Genomic DNA, 19,496 nt, shown 5'->3' with positions numbered 1-19,496 from the left:
AGTGGGAGAGGGAGAAGCAGGCTTCCCGCCGAGCAGGGAGCCCGATGTGGGGCTCGATCCCAGAACCCTGGGATCATGGCCTGAGCCGAAGGCAGATGCTGAACGACTGAGCCACCCAGGCGCCCCGAGGTTTGTGAACTTTTAAGATAGGGAGATTATTCTGGATTATCCACTGGGCCCAGTCTAATCACAATGAGTCCTTAAAATTAGAGAGCTTTCTCTGGCTGAAGTCAGAGAGATTCAGTAGAAGGGAAAGTTAGAGAGGTTCAGAGTGTGAGAGGGACTTGCCTTGCTGGAGGGGGGCTGTGAGGAAAGCACGGGAAGGGATGTAGGCAGCCTCTAGAGGCAAGCTTGGCCCTTGACTGACTGCTAGCAAGGCCCTGAGGACCTCAGTCCTACCAACACAAGGAACTGAATTTGGCCCATAACCTGAATGACCTTTGCAGCAGATTCTTTCCCGAGGCTCCAAGAAAGAATTTAGTCCTGCCAGCACCTCAATTTCAGCCCCCAGAGACCCTAAGCAGGTGACCCACTTGAGCTGTGCTGACTCATAAATCTGTGACTAACAAACTTGTGTTTTAGAGTCATTAGTTTTGTGGTAATTTGTTACAGTGGCAATAGGAAACAAATACATTGACCAAATCAGGAATTCTGAGCATAGGGCCCAACAATCTGTTTTAACAAGCTCTGCAGGTCATTCTGATGCATGCACTAGAAAGAGCATGCTTTAGAGCATGTAGAAAACCCAACTTAAATGGTTGCATCGTTGGCCAATCTTCCTAACACCCCTGATCTTGTTTCCTCATTTGTAAAATGGGGTTAACAAAACACAATGTTGATGTGAGAACTTTGTTCAGAATTTCTGGTAGAATATTTAACAGTTCTTATTATAGTAGGTCCTCAGATGTTACCTTCTTTCCTTCCTTCCATTTCCTTCCATGGACACACTAAATGCAAACAGTATTGATGATTCTGATGTCAGCTTTCGGAGGCTTAGGGCTTGGAACTTGACCTTGATTGTCACTGTGTAAATAGGAACTGGAAAGGAAAACCAGAATCACAGGAAGGAGATGCAGGTCTAATTTATAAGCAATTGCCTTGCTCAGCTTAATTGCTACTCTTCAAAAAGAGAACAATGAACATGCTTCCCTTGTTTTTAGAAAAAATTCAGCACTGTTCAAATCTCGATATAGAACATTTGGTTCTAAATGTGACCTTTTGATCATAGCAAGAGTGTAAGTCAGTTCTTTACATCATGCAGTCTTTGCTGTGGGACCACACAGATAAAACATGTTTACATTTTGTACATTCTTAAGAATGCAGTGTACTAATTCTAATTTCCCAGCCTACTGGAATGCTCTAATGCTCATTAATTTAAAAAAACTTCAAGTGTATTTTCTTTCATTTGTGTCCACCTCTGAGCTGAAAATATTTGCTAATTCTTTGTCCTTTATCCACTCTGTACGGCGAGCTGCTTCTTTGAATGATTACATATTCTTCTCCTCCATGATCGCTACAGCCTTTCCTTTCTGGCCATCAATCACCATGTGATGAAATTTGTTGATTGGGTTTATTTTGCAAATGATGCAGTTTGCAAAGTCCCAGGTTCATAGTCATTTTCCATTGCTGTCTAGACGAGACTAAAACTCTCAATCAATCAACACTTCTAGATTAATTTTTTCCTCTCTGTGAAATAAAAAAAAGGGAGTTAAGAGTTAAATTAGGCTTCCTGGCTTATGTATTTATTAATCAATCAACCTTCCACATAATACTAAATTAATGTTTATGGTACAATATCTGCATACCGATTTCTGTGTCTGCCAGCTTGAAAATAGTGCTGTGCTGAAGCAAGATTCTATCTGCTGTGAACATTTTTATAATGAGCTGCAGCCCTGGAAACATTGAAACCCATTTAAAAAGTGACCTGAATAATTTCTCAGAGAAAATTAAATGGGTGAAAGATCGTGAATAAGAAGTAAATATATATTTAAATAACATCAAGATGGTGTCTTTTCTCTACTGTGCATTTCTTGGTTTTACTACTATAAACTTGCAGCTGGGTAATTTGAGGGAATAGTTGGAGGGATTCTACGACTTACAGATGCTCTTCCTTTAAATATATGGATAGCCTGAATCTCCATCCACATCACATTTCTTATTATTACATGTATTAAATATTGTTAGTGCCCAGAGAATGATGCTAAATATCCTTTTATAGTTAACTTGTTGCCTTTCTCTAACGATGGGGTGTAGAGTGGAGGTTAATTACCGGAAGTGTGGTCCTCAGACGAGAAGCATTGACATCACCTGGGAACTTATCAGTACTGCTGGGTCTCAGATTCTAGATCTTCTGAACCAGAATCTGCATTTTAACAAAACCCCGGGGCAATTTGCCTATACATCAAAGTGTGAAAACTGTTGGAGTGAAAAATGGGGAGGTGGGGTGTGGGCACTGTGAGGGTGTGGAGGATAGAGGTGGTGAAAGACAATATTGGACAGAAATGTGCTTCTCACCTTTTTTGCCATCAAGTAGGGAGAGGTTTGTGAGGAATCCCATGTGTTCTCTTGCCTTTTTATCTTGGCATTCAGTAGAATGCATGTGTTCAATAATCGTGTCGATTTGACAGTGTAGTTTATGATTGTGCACTCACAGAACAAGTCTATATGGCTTGCATTCTTTTCTCTAATATAGTGTCTTCTGAATTTCAGCATGACCTTGAATGAGAAGCAATGTGGGTAGTGGAAAACCCAAAGGTTTTGTGGCTACATAGAACCAGACTTTAACTCTAACCCTGACAATGTTATTGATTGTGTTGATAGTTTCTTTATGTGTGAAACAGGCAAAATAGCCATGCCATCACAGATGGTTTACATGAGATGATGCACAGGAAGCTCCATGTTCAGTGACGAGAACCAAGTGGGAGTCTAACAAGGATGTCTTCTTTTTTTGTACTGATTGTCACTGGTCCAGTCATCCATCCATCCCATCCCCATTATGTGTACATGTGTATAAATCTGTCTGTATATCCATCCTTCCATCTGTCCATCTATCATCTTTTTTTTTCTTCTACATAACTCTTCTTTTTCTTCTATCAGTAATCATTTCCTGTCTTTCCATCAGGCAGGCCACCTCCCCTATTTCTACTTTCTTTCCTACCTGGGAAAAGTGAAGACATACAGGCAAGTCAGGTTCTTGGAAAGAAGTGTTCCAAACAGCTGAGTTCACAAAGTATTGCATGCTGTTGTATTAATATTGTGTGTGCATTATGTCCATCTTCACGGGCCTCTACCTTCTTCTCTCCTAGAAGATGATTGGCACGTCCCAGAGCTCATCTTATTCCTTCCATCACGTTCTTAGGGATCTTTTGGCCGAATAAAATGGGCATTCGTCTGGATTAGATGTTGGCAGGCATTTTCCCCTCCCAGCCTGCTCCCCATTCCCTACGTACTTCTGTCATAGTTTTGGGTGCTCCCAGAAGCAGCAGTGAGGAAGGTGAAGCTTTTCCTGGCATTTAGGTTCTGAACACAACCCAGATAATATCAGACTTCCATTTCTTACTTTACTACTCTGAGGGTGTGAGGAGGAATGAGGGGAGTGCACATCTGTGCTTGTATCCTCTTGAGCCCCTGTGTCTTCAGGTAATCAGGATCAGGATCCTGACATTGAGAGGACAAGATTTTGATACTGAAAGTGATCCTTCAACATGGAACTGGAATTATTCCCCGCTGAGCCAAACTGCTCATTTATCTTGTACGTGACAAAATCTGCTCCAGCATATGGTTTCACCTTTGATAGGAAAAAAAAAGTCATTTTAATTGCTAGTTAAGACTGCTGGGTTACTTTAATTTGCAGGCTCTTTATTAACTGTGATCTATTTCATTTAAAGTAGCAATAAATGAGATTTGGTGATAGCCTCCCAATTATTAAATTTCACAGGCTCTGTTAGAAGACTTGGGGTCACCCTTTGAGACTCTGAGCCATTTCCATTTAAGATCTTAGTGTACTTGAACTGTAGGCAGAGCCTTGATACATAGTAGGTTCTTTTTTTAAAAAAAGATTTTATTTATTTATTTGACAGAGAGAGACACAGTGAGAGAGGGAACACAAGCAGGGGGAGTGGGAGAGGGAGAAGCAGGCTTCCCGCGGAGCAGGGAGCCCGATGTGGGGCTTGATCCCAGAAGCCTGGGATCATGACTTGAGCGGAAGGCAGACGCTTAATGACTGAGCCACCCAGGCGCCCCCCTAGTAGGTTCTTAATAAATGTTTGAACACTGGAAAAGGAAGATGTGTATATGCTGTCTCCCATTTCCTTTAAGACTCTTGTTCCCATACATTGTGAGTGGGGCATAATTTCTCCTCATCAAATCTCTCAAATCGAGACGTATGTGGCAACAGTTGTTTCAAATATCTGCTTCAGGTATTGAAAACTCTAGATTTGCTTATAGTGAGTTAATCCAGCCAATTTCCTTACTCTGGTTTTACTTAGATGAAGGCAAGCAGGAGCAGTAGGCACTTCAAATAGTATGCCAGTTGTGAGAGGGAGCCTGAATGACAGCTTTTAGCCTGTGGGATGGAAGTTCTATTAAACTATCTTAGAAAAGAGACAGCATATTTTGATGAAAAGAATGTAATACTAGAATCCTTGAGACCTGCGTTCTTGTCCCAGTTCCATCGTTCAGTGAATTGTGACCTTGAGCAAGTCGCTTCTCGTTCTAGATCTCAGTTATTTCATTTGCCAGATGTGAGGCTGGAGATGAAAATCTTGTTCAGGTTCTAAGCTCTGTCACTGCCATTCATATCCCACTCAGGTATCAGAACCTGGATTCTCATTTGGTTTTATTTCTAACTTGCTGTTTAACTCAGGCCAGGTGGTCTTGGTCTTCATTTCTCTGCATGTCACTATAGTTTTGCAAGGGATATCCTGGGTTTTAGCCTGTAAGTAGTTAGTTGGACACCTTTTTAGAGAAATGATAAGAATCTTAAAGGTGGTATATCCATATGTCACTGAGGTCACCAAAAGAGACAGAAGGCACCCCACCTCCTTGGTATGATTTGGAGATGTTAGCCGGACGTGGGACATTGTGCTGACATGTTTTGACATGTATGTGCCCTTGGGGTCCTGGACATACCTCAGCCCATCACCTCAAACAAGGACATGGGACTGTCATAGTGTTTAGTTTCTTAGCCTGGTTCCCCCTTGCTGTCAGTTCTCACTTCTTATACTGTTGGTTACCAGGGGAAGGCTGGTAGTTAAACTTGAAATCTGTGACCCTAAATTTGTACATCACATTAAGCCTGCAGTTCTCCCTTGAGGGTGACTTCATTTCTTCCTCTTGAGAGTAAAGTGCATGGGTTTATTGACAACAATTTCCTTTGTAACTGACTTATTTGGTTGATGGAAGTGACTTGAAGGTCTAGAGTTGCCAGACATCAAAGTAGAAGTTGGGGAGGTGGGGTTTTTATATATGATTGCATGCAAATATACAATCAGTAATATATCATGCTCGGTATCACAAAGTACCCTATTTTACAAATCTTTTAAATTCTTTAGAGCACTTAGCACAGTGTCTTCATATGTAGTGGACAGCTAATAAATTTTGTGAAAATGCAATCTGCACTTGATCATGTGGATTATAGATCCCAACTCACATATATCTGATGGTCATTTATGTTTCTACGCTATTAGGAAGGGAGATATATTATGTCCTGAGACTCCTCCAGCCTCCCTGTGTTGGGGGTACAAATGAGAGCACTTTAATGTGAACATGGACCCAAATTTCACTTGTCCCCAGATGCTCACACAGGACTTTGAATACTTCAGAAATTCCCCAGATGTGCTTATAGGCATGCCTATTGCTGCCAAATGGTAACTTGACCCCTCCACTTTAACAAGGCAGCCTTTGGGCTTTGCTATATTTGCAGACTGGAGTTGTGCGGTGATGGGAGCTACATTGCATTTTATGTGAAATAGAGAATGACAGCTGTCCTTTGGCTTGTGGATCATTTCTCCCCCATCTTTATCATCATCATCATCATCATCATCATCATTTCTGAGAGGAGGAAGAGGGGTATTTTCCTAAGCAGTGTGGTTTTAGTGAAACAGCTTTTTTCCATTCATTCCTTCCCCCGCAACAGTGCCTTCTTTCTGCAGGCCTCAGTCCAACTGAGACCATTCTGATGCTGAGGCTTTCCTTCAGGTCATGCTCATTCTGCCTGCCTCCTCTTCTCTTTGGTGAGGTTTCTAAGAGGCAGTACCCTAGTGGCTCTTCCAAATAAGCTCCTGATGGGCTCACCATACCAGTTCACTGAACGTGCCCAGACACATTTGTCTATTACCTTAGGTTCCGCCTGGGACCCAAAATATATGGAGTATTGAGCTTGCTGGATATTGTACCCTTCATGTAGGAACCATCTAGTAGGTGACCTAGCCATGATATGAGTAGCCTTTGATGATGCAGGCTTTGAAGGACGGTTGTGTAGTATGTAGACCTTTACTTAACCTTTGCTGTTATTATGTCACGGTGCCTGTCTTTTGGTGAGTTCCTGCTTTTAAAACTCCTTTATCAATAGATGGGGAGAAACAGGGAGAGAAAGCAGCTTAAATAACATTTTAACAGGGCTTATAGTGAAGGAAGGGGGTAAAATGATTACATGAAATGAAATGTTTGAAATCAGTGGCAGATCTCAATTACCAATTGATCCCTGGTTTCCCTTGAGCACAGGGCTAACAGCAGATGCAATATGTATGAGCTTGTGTGTCCACATACACACCAGTTGCCAAGTAGAGCATGTTCTTTTCATTCCACCTGGAATATGGTGGAAAGATCAAAGACCAACTCCTGTTGTTTCCTCCTTCCTCAATAGCTGCTGAGAAATTGTCTCTGTTATGTTTGCATTTTGTAGAATAGACGTAAAATTTCAAAAGAAAAGCCAAAATATTAGTGGAAAGATCTATGTGAATGTGTGTGTGTGTTCTGTTTTCCATGGCTATCATCTGCTTTGCAAAGATGTTCTTAAAAGGTACTGACAAATCCAAGGCAATACCCATGATACACTTAGGCATATAGCCTTGAGTCCTACTCAGAATGACCTTCTCAAATCCAATAAACAGTAGCTCTATGACTGTTTTATTACATGCTGTGATGCTCACAGTCGTAAGTGGTTACCTTGAACTTCGGCCCCTTTTTGGTTTTCGAAGTAATGATTCAATGAACTTGAAGTGACATCTATATGAGGAAGACTGCTCTAACCTGCTCTTGAATGATTTACCTTTGTACAGTGTCCTGAATAGGAGTAAAAACTTATTCCACAAAATGGATATATTTCTGTTCTAACTAGTAGAGAGTAAAGGGGCGGGTAGAAGAATAAAATTCAGAGGAATCATATTTCAAATAAACGTGTTTTTGTTCTCATGAAAACACTAGGTTATTTTGTGATGGTAAGATGGCTCCCTAAAGACCCCACCCTGAAAACATGGGATTTTTATGGAGCTTTGTCAATCAATCAGCCAACCAGCTAATCAGTTAAGCAATCAGAACGTGTGTTTGAGTAGCTGTTATATACCTAAGATTGTTAGATTTTATTGATGAATGAATAAATTTATTTATCTGACAAATATTTATTGACATCTTTCTTTGTTTTGATAAGACATAAGCTAGGTATTGCCAACACAACAGGGCACAAACATTACCCTCAAGAAGCTCCTAGTTTATCAAAACCATGCATGCATGGCTTAAATACTATATTATAAGTGTAGCAATATAAATATTCTTAGGGTATTGTGAAATTCATTCATTCACTCATTCACTCACTCATTCCATGTCTGCAGTATTCTAGCCATTGTTCTAGCATCTAGAAAAAAATGATAAGACAGAACTAGCAACTGCCCTCATAGAACTTATATTTTCATGTGAGAGAAAGGTATTGAAGGAAGGAAGGAAGGAAAGAAGGAAGGAAAGAAGGAAGGAAAGAAGGAAGAAAGAAAGGTAGATATGCATTAAATAAATAAATAAATGCATTTAAATAATGAATGAATGGATGAATGAATATCACAAAACTGTGATAGGTACTATGAAGGAAATCATGAGGATTTATGATAATTTATAGGAAAGGTCCCTACAGGTCCTTAGAGGTACTTATACAATGAGGCAAATAACTTTGCTTTGAGCAATCAAGTGTCCATATGCCAGGTAATGTGTTCAGCTATGAGCAGGACCACAAAATCTCAAGGAACACTAAGGCCCATTGAAATCTCTAGGTATGACTGCACACAACTGAAATGTATAGTGGGAAGGGTGCTAGGAATCAGTTGATCTGGTCTTCAGTGTTGACTTAATGACGTCTTTTGATTTAACATTTAACATCTCTGGGTTTCAGTTTTCTCACTCATAGACTAAAAGAGTTGGATCGGGTCATCTGTAAAGCCCTATCCAACTGTACATTTCAACATTCCCAGTAGGATAAATAATTCCCCACTTCTCTGCAAAAGGGCAAATTTCTACATAAAGACAAAATATGCACTTGTGCTTGGTAAAGCTTAGCACACTATACAGTGTAATTGCTGAAAGAATAAAGCTAGACGGATTCATATGCATGTGCTCAGACATATAACATAGGATGTGGAAGCACGCATAGTTCACCAAAGGTACGCCTGCTCCAAAGACCATGTCCTTTACATGAGTCATAGGTCTGTCCATTTTTTAAAGGTTTGATGAAGGAACCACCTGTGTTCCTCTCACATTTATGCATTTACCCAAATTGGAAAAGATAACTATGGATGTCCCAGGGCGGGAGTAGAAAGAACAGAAGTCATGAACGAGGATTCAAGGTGTGGTGAGTTGAGCACTGGAGCAGGAATTCAAATCCTTAGTTTCCAGTCTAGGTTTTGCCACTCTCCAGCCTTCACTCAATGGGCAGGGTACTAAATCTTTCACCAGTACCATCTGCATGTAGGTGAGGTAGAAGTTGCCCTGAATTAGCGGTGTTCCAACTTCATATTTAGCATTAGATACTCTTTCCAGTCAGGTCATGCATGAAACCTCAGCATGCCCAACAGATAGAAGTGAAGTCACACTGGTTGAGGGAGGCATTGAAGACCTGTCGCCCCCCCCAGTTGGGCCTTTTACACTCATTCCTAAAGCAGCTGTGAGGCAGGAAGCCAGGGCTTCTGGAAATTCAGTTTGGAAGCCACTGGCCTAAAGGATGTCTGTGGTGCATTGATGACAATCTGGCAATTTCATGCCTGGTCGTCTGAAGCCCTCACTGTTGCCAACTCACACACTAACTTTTCCCTTGTTTGTACTAACTTACTAAATAAAAGGGCATGGGTGCGTAGAAGGGTATTTCTTGAATGGCTTCTGAGCTCTGGTGGCTTTTGTGTGTTGACTACAGTTCTCCACCTCACGCCTTTGGTGTTCTGGCCACTTCTCTAAGTGAAAGCTGGCTGGCATTTAAGGCAATCTGGAGGGTTAATTATGGTCCACGCCAGTGATTTAATCTTGCATTAGGTAAAGATGCTGTACAGACTGTGGAACACTTGACTTATGCAAATATGACCTTACACAGATTGTTCTAGGAGGCCCATAATGACATCTTCGGGATGGAAATTTTCGTTCTGCCGTGTGCGGCGGATGGTTGCAAAGCCAGGGTGCCGGGCAGGCGGCAGCCAGCACGAGCTGAGGGCCTTTTGACTGGACTTTCCTGTTGTTCTGTTTTCCCCATGGATTTTTGCTAGGGCTGCATGTGTCCCTTCAGTATCATTTGTATTATTACCTCTTTTATGACATTCTGTGATTGAATAGAAACCAAGCAATAGCAAGGGGTCCATTAGGAGGAAAAAAATGAAAGTTTAAAGAGGCTGAAAAGTGCCAAAGCCTTTATTCCATTGTGTGGGGATTTCCTTTGGCTGCCTCAACAGTGAAAATTATTTTGCATGAAAACACATGCATAAAAGTGCACATAAAATTCTCTACACGTGGTATAATGCTTAAAAGGCTAGGTCCTGGAGCTAGACAGATGGGACTCTGAATTTTGTCTCTTCTTAGTTTTGTGACCTTTGTCAAATGGCTTAGTGTCTCCCAGCCTCAGTTTCTCATCTGTAAAATGGGTGTGATGACAACAGCACTTTATCAGATTGTCTTAGAGATTAAATGAGATAATATGTGTAAAGTGCTTCCCTTCCTAACTGGTACTTACAAAGTCCTACAATTCACTATTAAATTCCATTTTTCATCCACATTATTGGTAACATTCCATTTCACAGAGAGCTCCTGCTTTGGTGTTACCATGGAGTTTTGTGTTTTTTTTTCTTGAGTACTTACAAAGGCATCTAAGTGGAAAAATTAGTACTAATGCAGATGAAGGATGAAATTTAAAAAGGTATGGGATATATTCAAATGACAAAACAAAGAATTGTAAACTGATGTAAAGGGAAGGTGCAAGCTTTTTAATGCGATGCTGTGGTCAGACGTGTGGTTCAATAAGTTTAAAATTTGTACCAATATTCAAAATGTAAAAATGAGAGGTTCGGAAGGCTAGCATCGTGATAAAAGCAACAAAAATTATTCCAAAATGTTGTGAATAATTATAAGGAGACAAGGGTATTGTGCATAGCAAATTTTTATTGTGAATAAAATTGGACTCTTTTAGGGAGTGGTATCAAAAGAATGTTTTAAAGGCAGGAAAAACATTGTCAGGATTAAAGACCACAAAAGCTAGTCACGGCTTTTTTTCTTTTTCTTTAAGGCTTAACGTGTTAGCTAAAGCTAATGCAAGAACTTGCTTATCATTGAGAACCTGCACATGTACTTAAAGGCCTTGATGAGGCAGCATATGGATCAGCATTTGAGCCAAATGTGCATTGTAGGACAGCCTGGGAGTAGAACCAGTGTGAACGGGGCGTGTGGGTGTGGGCCAATGTGACTGAACCCAGGACAGGGCTGGAAGATGACGTTTTTATCGTTTGAGTCTTTGGCACGGGAATAACCATCAGTCCTAATGGCTTAGTGTTGCCTGAGGCTCTCTTTCCATTACGTGAGTTTATATTTTTCATTTTCCTGACTTTCAGATGCTTATAGGTTCTCCCAAACTGACTGATTACATTCCTGTTCGGCGCATACTTCCGTGGAGTACACCTGGATCCTTTTGAGAGATACTTTACTTAGGTTACTAAAATCAAAGTTTTATTTATTTACATTTTGCCGAAATAACTCACTTTTGTCTAAAGGTTGGGCCGGCAGGGCCTCCCAACTTGTAAGTTGACACTGCTTGGCCAGGTGAACCGTGCACCTGCCTGACTCTGATCACCTGGGACATCAGTCCCTCTGCCTTGCCCAGGGCCTAGAACAGAGAAGGCACTCAACACATACTCTTCAGGTGAATGGGAAAAAAGGACTATGATCAAACATATGTCTTTTCCAATGAAATCCATTCATGGCTAAATGCTGCAGAGTGAGAAGTGAGACATGTGGCAACAAAAGCAACCACATCTGTTGACAGCTCACTGCGTGTCCGGCACAGCACTAAGCCTTCTATTCATGTAATTCCCACGGTGACCATAGCAGGTAGGCATGGCGATTTGCATTTTATAGGTGGGTAACAGTACTTTAAAATTTGGAGAACTGCCAGAAAGATAACATTGTTTCTGCAATCGAGTTCACGCATTGGAGGTTCCAGGATGGGTTTGGTAACTGTCATTATGCTTCCTTCCTTGCCCTTGGGTCTGAAGGACATAGGATAGATTGCCATAGTCACTACCTGGGCGGGCTTTTCTCTCAGAACTTAGGTCTATTTGGCCACTAATTCCTGGCCTTCCTCTGGATGACATGGTTATTTCAGCTATTTCTATATTTGAAATTACAAACTGGTAGCTGTTTTTCAAAACGAATTTAGTTTATCCGGACATTTTTCTCATGAAAATGTTCTCATAAGCATGTTTCCTTATTCAATTTCAACCATTCCACACTGATGTACTGCTGAACTTGGATAAATCAACTGTTCTCTTGGCATAAGAATTTTGCCTCTTGTTCCTTAGCAATGCCCCTGAGCACCTCCTGACCCATACATGGCCAAAATGCATCCTGGCATCCTGGAATGATGCTCAGAGGCAGGGAGGAAAGACTATTCTAGAATAGTTTCAGTGGGAATATCTCTTTCTCTCTTATCTTCTCTCTCTAGGTTATATATCTGGGAGCACAATCCCATTAGTAATAAAAAAATCAATCACACTGAAAACAGTTGTGGTCAGAATAACTCTAAGAAACAATCCTTCAAGAAATGCCATTGCCTGTCAAAACACAAGAGTCTACTAACAGGGCAGCCATTTACTCCTAAAGTATTCGAATCTACCTTTTATCTTCTGGCCATATGTAAATAGAAAGTCCTTTCCTCCTAATTTTAGATCAGAAATTGTCATTTAAAGTTAGTTAAAAAAAGTAAGCTCAAGCTCATTTGCTGTCATTAATTTCATGCAGATTTTTAGTGCTTTATGAAAATTGCTCTGAACAATGGGCCTGTGAAGGAAATTCAGGAACAGATGTCTGGGTAGGTTCAGAGACATTAGGTTTCTAGAAAACATGTTTCAAACAGTTGGCTCAAGCATAGGCACACCTTTTAATGACACTGAACTTATGATGGCTCAACATTTCAGGGTTTATCTGAATTGTGTGTTAACCTTGTGCACTGTCATCACGCTAAGGGCAATCACTGACCTTGAAGAAGAGAGTTAATCATGAAAAGCAATTCAGCAATTGGCCGTGTCACTAAATAACTGAGAGGGGGCGGAGAGAGAGAGAGACAGAGAGAGACAGAGACAAAGAGAAATAGTATGGTTTAAAAATGTGAAGCTAATGATTTGTGTAAATAGTCCCTGTGCTTTATTTCTTTCAAAGGTGGTGTGGGCACGTGCTGAGCCATCCATATTTTCCTTTCAGTTTTCCATGGGCTTATTTAGGAACTCTGTGGCTGTGTCTTTGTGTGCAGTAAACTGACTTGTGTGGGGATGGAAGTTGCCAATGTTGTGCCTCCTGCCCACTAGAGAGGAAATGCGTGTAGAATTGACTTAGCTCTATTTCACTGGGCTTGGGCTCCAGAGAAGTGTGTGTTGGTTCCCTCGCAACTGGGGATCTCAACTGTATGTAGCAACTCACGATATGACTTCTCCTGTTTTTTTTTTTTTTTTTTTTTTTTAATCCTCAAAAAACCCAAAACTTTCTTTCTTGGTTCCTCTAGGATGGGGAAATTATCCGTAATGTAGAAAGAAAATTCTTCAAGACACAAAATGATGTTTTTCATCCTTCTCCTAGTACCAAGAAGTACTCCTTGTTGTTAAAACGGTGTGTTCTGCAAATGGACCTTACTGATGTATAAAGTCCCAGGTCTCTGGAAAATACATCTCCCAGTATGTGCTGGGGTGGGAGGGCAGGCCATGGGGGCCACCGGCACGCCAGGTGTGGTTCGCCTCCCCATGTGCCGTCCAGTCTCTGTTCCTCTGTCCGCAGCAAGTGCCCGCGAGAGTGCTCTCCATCCCCACCTCACCTCCGACATGGCATCTGTGAAGAGGGACTTGTAAAAATTCCTGCCAAGTAAGCTACAGAATGTAAAGTGGTGTATGAATATGTAATAGCAGCCATTATCAGTTGATGCCCCTGTCTTTGGAAAGAATCATTTCATTCACTGTGGAGAGAATGAGGGGCAATTTGAAATGGCCTGAGGTAAGTGGCATTTCATATATTGCCAATCAAATTAACCTTGAACCTTTCTCTGCTACTTAGAATTCTTGTTCTTTTTCTTCTTTCTCCATCACTGAAAATTAAGATGATGTGTATAAAACCACTTTTCACTCTACAATATTGCACTCTCTCCTCCCTTCCCTCCCTGGGGAGGAGAGAGATGAACAGTTCTGTGTGTCAATCAAACTGATGGAGACCTAGAGTGGGGAAAATGGGGCTGTCACTGAGTCTGGGAGAGCCTATGTTATGTCTCATCCTCCACTTCTCTCCTAAGCATCAGATCTGCAGACACCACTGATCTGAGCTGGGACGTGTGATCCTAGATCACAGCTGCCTGAACAAGCACAGAATTCTACAGGAGCGTGGATCCGGGGCTGTTCGTCTTCTGATTCTCACACACGGTTTGCATCTGTGATGGAGAGGGGTCTCTCTGGAGCTCCCGGCTGATTTTCTCTGAGCAGAAAGCAGCCATTGTGTGAACGAATATATGCAATAGTAGGCTATTCAACGCCTGCACTTTTATGAGCATTTAGTAATCATGTACATTTTCAGTAAAATCGTAGGTATCCTCCCCCACCCCCAAAGCTATGGACCCTTTCTTAGTCTGGTCTCCCCAGATACAAAAGGAATATCAGAAGTCTACCCTTTTTAGATGGGACGAATCTTACCCCCTAAATAGTCATTCTGCTGGTTTGAATTACAGTTTTATCCCAATCCTACTGTCCGCTTTTCAACCCCTAGACCTTTATTGATGCTGTTCCCACCCAACAGCCTATTCCCATTCCTCAATATCTCTGCCATTTCTAACCTCATTATACAACCTCCCAAAACCCAGTTTCAGTGCTATCCATGATCCAGCACCAATTCTTCTCTTATCCAGCCCCCAGGTGAAATGATTTCTTCCTTCTTTTGAACTGTAATAGCACTTTGTCTCTACTTCATAGTGGTTATTAGATCATGTTCTGTACTATAGCTCCATGGTTTCTGTTTTCCCTATTCTAAATTTTAAGATCTATGCAGGCAAGAACCATCTTCGGTTGTTCGTGTGTTTCACACGCTGTGGCAGAAGGATTTAACAAGGCTCACAGGAGTTTATAGAAAAAGAATAGAAATTAAAAATAGGTAAGAAAAATGAGGCCAAGAAATTATCTTTGTAACTTGATAGTATCTAGTGCCTTTCAAGGGGAGGGGTGGGGATATGGTGAGCCGCTGGGATGGAGGTCTTCTCCAAGCTACCGGCCGACAGCCAGAGTCTTCTCAAGCACACCTGGGTGTGGACTATGTATTCTGTCACTGTATATGTATATTCAATCCAACTTACAGCTATTTCTGAGCAAATTGATGTAATGAACATTGAATAATGTACTTCTACTTGTAGGATCTGCCTCTACTGAGGTAAAATGAGGTGGGATGAGTAAAACAAAATGAGCCAGTGAGTCTTAATCTTGGTGTTGGCTAAAGTGAAACACTGATTGGCAGAAAAGAGCCAATTCTCGTTTGAGGAATAGTTTGGACAACTCCATAAAGGCAGCACCAAAAAAGATGTGTGTGTGCGTGTGCGTGTGTGTGTGTGTGTGTGTGTGTCTTAGCTGGATTAGAGGGTCAGGTTGAAGGCTTCTGAGAAACAGTATATTTACTGGTTATTCTCACCAAGTCTGAGGAACATCAGCATGAGGGAGGTACATGAGATGGTTTTAAGACTATACATGTATTTATTATGTCATTATTCTTTCCCTTAAATATTAACCCACTATAAATTACAGTGATCAAATAATTTGTTTTCTTTTTAACTTTTTTTAAAAAGATTTTATTTATTTATTTATTTATTTGAGACAGCAAGAATGAGAGAGAGAGAGAGCACATGAGGGAGGTGGTCAGAGGGAAAAGCAGACTCCCCGCTGAGCAGGGAGCCCGATGTGGGACTCGATCCTGGGACTCCAGGATCATGACCCGAGCCAAAGGCAGTCGCTCAACCAACTGAGCCACCCAGGAGCACCCCCCCCCTTTTTTTTAAAGATAATAATTTTTTTCTAAACAGATAATTTTTGAGGGTGAAAGGTGACACTGTTATTATTCAGGACAGCAGCTATGATCCCAGGCCAGTCAAATATACTCCCTTCTGATAGCGACTGATCTATGTGTGCAGCAATCAACAGATCAATGGGATGCTGAAGGTTTTCTTATCCTGAAAATATTTTAGGTTTGTTGTTTCCAAAAAGCCTGATTAAAAAAACCCCACATCTCTTATTCTGTATGGTAAGTACACACGGTTGCTTTCCTACAGTGTTTTCCACACACCTACAGGAAAGTTGGATTAAACACACTGAGTTTCTTTGTATTTCCTCTGTGACTTTTCTCTTCCTCTTGACTTCCATCTGAAAAATCTTTGTATGATTGTTTCTCTGTTGTCCTAGCTCTTCACATTTCCATTTCAGGGAGTCGTATTATGAGCATTGCTTTAATCTATGGCTATGCTGTTACTGATGTTCTTTGGCCAGTTAAAATTCAATAGGGCTTGAGGTGAGATTGATTAAAATAACCAAGACGCTGGATGTGGGAGAGCCTATTTTCACTATCCATAAGGAAAATTAACAACAGTGCAATAGTGTCCATTAGTTTGGTTTGGATAGAATATGCTGCTTTAAGAGTGGCAATTTGAATGGCAGGTATATCTACAGAAAAAAGAAAAAGCAAAGTTTTACCTTAAAGCTTTGTCCACACTGACAAAGAGAAATATAGAGTTATTTATTTGGAAAATCCAGGCTGAAAACTTTTACTACCAAGTTCTAAAATTATACTGTCTTGAATCACCCATATGGACTGCTAACATTGATTAAATTCTCTGAATTATTGCCTAAATCTTTATTTCATTTATCTAGTTTAGAAAATAATGCAGAGGTGCTCTATAGTCTGATGCTTGGCAGTGGGAATAATGCTATTCAAAAGGTTTCCAGTCTCTTAAAATTCTCCCCCTCCACTTCAGGAGCAGAGGGTAGGAATAGTAGTAGTCAAAAGCCTTAGGATGAAGTTCAGAAACTAAGAAAATTACACTTTTTTATAAAACCTTATTAGACCTTTGAACTGAAAAAAAGTTATTTTAGCATTTGAAAGCAAGCTGGGAACAACTGAAACTCAGGAACTCACTGTTTTTTTTGTTGTCACTGTTGCTTAGGAAAGGGGAGGCAGCTGAATTGATGTCTTACGCATCAGGAATGCATAATAGTCCACACATCAACAGCATATTTCTTGTTTTACAGTATATAATAATCTGTAAATGGATACTGATTTACTATAAAAACAATTATCCCTGTATAAAATGTCTCAATAGGTTTATTGTGGTTGCCTCAGATCAAGGATCAAATCTAGTTGCATAAGAGATAGGTACGGTTTGCCTACTTAGACTATTACTGCCCGAATCTGAGCTTCCCTGACGGCTGAACGTTGGTTGATAATAGACACTTTAGAAATATGTCAAAAGAAGCAGAGAGATGGTTCTGACAGCACGTCGTTCTACCAATGGCAAAGACAAGGGCTGGCAGGAAGAATCCTTCCCTTTATATACTTATGTCTGGAGAGCTCCAACAAAGCATAATGATTTTTGTGCTTTCATTTTTAAAAGCCAAATGCTCTGAACATTTTATGCTCAGTTCATAATCAGTTTTCACATTTTCCATTACTCAGAGGAAGGGGGAAGCCTGGATTTTAGATACAAACAATCAAAAATGGTTATTCACTTTTCATATGTTGCTGTTGATTCTTAGTTAATATTGTACAAAGCAAATTGGACGCCACAGCAAGGAGGCTGGAAGTCGTTTAGGGGATGATGTCAGCTCACAAACAATGTGAAAGGAAAGTTTCTGTGTTCAGTTGGAAGAAAAATTGGTGAGAACGTTATTTGGTCAGGAATATGGTCGTCTCTTGATTTCCATGCCTCTAAGTTCCCATCTTGCTTTGGACAAGGACTAACATCAAAATGGTGATATTTTAACTTCATTTACCTCGTCTGCTTGGTAAATTTGAATATGCTAATTATTTCTCTCTGAGCAGGTTTCTCCTTTTGTCAAAGTTATGAAAGAATTAAGTATTTCTTATATTGTGTCTTGCCTCTTCAGTTGTACGTAACTCCTTACTAAAATCACAACAATGAACACTAATAGGTTTTTAAGTAAAGAAAGAAGATTTAGATTAGAATCTAGCTGCTCATTCTCTCAACAAATATTTACTATGTCTTTTTTTTTTTATGTTCCTAGCTTCTGTTATAAGAGGAAAAATTTGGAGCCAGTTCCTCAAGGAGCTTAACCTTTAATAAGGGAAAAATTGTGCAAGTTGTATGTATCACTGTAATAGACATATGAAATTCTAAAGACAGGTACAGATCCAACCTTACATGATTTTAGGTACATTTCTAGGCAGGTGGGCCAGGAATCATTACCATCACTTCTGCTTTGTTCTGTTTGTTAGAAATGAGCCACTAAGTATTCTAAATACAAGAGGAGAGAAACTGGGTCCCACCTCTCAAAGGGAGGAATGTCAAAGATTTGTGGACATATTTCTAAAACCTTCACAAAGGGATTGAGGAAGATGAGGAGAGAGCATCCAACTTGAGGGAGGGAAAAGATCATGGCAAGGCAAAGATCAAAATTTAGAGATCTGTGCAGAGAACATGAGCTTTAAACTAAAATTATTCGGGAAACAAGATAAGAAATGCAGAGGGAAGGAATTTAGATACCATAGGGTGGGCTGGGAATCATGGAAGGCTTTTGAGCAGGGTAAGAAGAGGAATTACAGCTATGTTTTGGGGAGATTAGTCTAACAGCAGCAAGACTGAAGGTTTGGGCACATAGTGGGTGGGAAAGAGGGACCAATTAGGAGGCCATTCTGGTTATTCAGGGGAATGGACATAGAAGGGGGTAGTTGGAAGATGGTTCTAAAGCAAATGCAACACTCCTTCTTTTTTTAGACTCTGCATAGTAAAATAACTATAAAGTTTAATACTTTTTATGTTTCTGATCCAACTGTTAATGGAATCTACCTGTGTTTTAGATGCTGCTCCTTATGGAGCTTTTACTGGGTTAGTAAACTGAGCTGTACGCTTGATGCACAGCAGCAATTCTTTCTGTGCTGATTGAGGGCAGTTTGTCCCTAGGATGGCAATTGTGCCTAATGCCCACAGGGCACATTCTTAATTGAGTCTGTCTCTTAACTGTGGGAAGAGCCTGACATTATTGCTAGACTAAAACCATCCTGAATTGAAATTCTTCATGGCAAAATGGCTACCCTTGTCTCCTTTGGTTACCAATATTTCTATTACCAAAACTTATATTATTCTTTCATAACACTTAAAATGTTCATGTACTCGACTTGTATATTAATATACTTCACTTGCAATATAGAAATTGTCTGGGCTTCTTGAAGATGTCCATTCTATCACATAGGCAACCCAGGGCACTAAAGAGGCAAGTGCACAATTAGAGTCAGAGTTCCAATACTGATGCTTTGACTTACCCCACTGTTCTTTAAGGAATCCAATAATTCCAGACTGTAGGCAACTTTTCTATCTCTCTCTTGATTTATATGAATTTACGAGTCTCCAAGAGTTTAGCATTTAGTAGTTTTCCTAACTGTGGGTTGAGTACTAGTTCATTTTCTCACCAACTTGACTATAAACTCACAGAATGTATGGACTCATATTTTGGGCATTCTTCTATGTGGGAGTGGAGGGTTTGTGCCTATACATGGTGGGTGTTCACTAAATTCTCAATTGAAGA

The sequence above is a fragment of the Mirounga leonina genome, unplaced genomic scaffold (genome assembly GCF_011800145.1).
Source record: "Mirounga leonina isolate KUSES-001 unplaced genomic scaffold, KU_Mleo_1.0 Mir_127, whole genome shotgun sequence".
NCBI lineage: Eukaryota > Metazoa > Chordata > Mammalia > Carnivora > Phocidae > Mirounga > Mirounga leonina.
Note: the sequence above shows the minus strand (reverse complement) of the source record.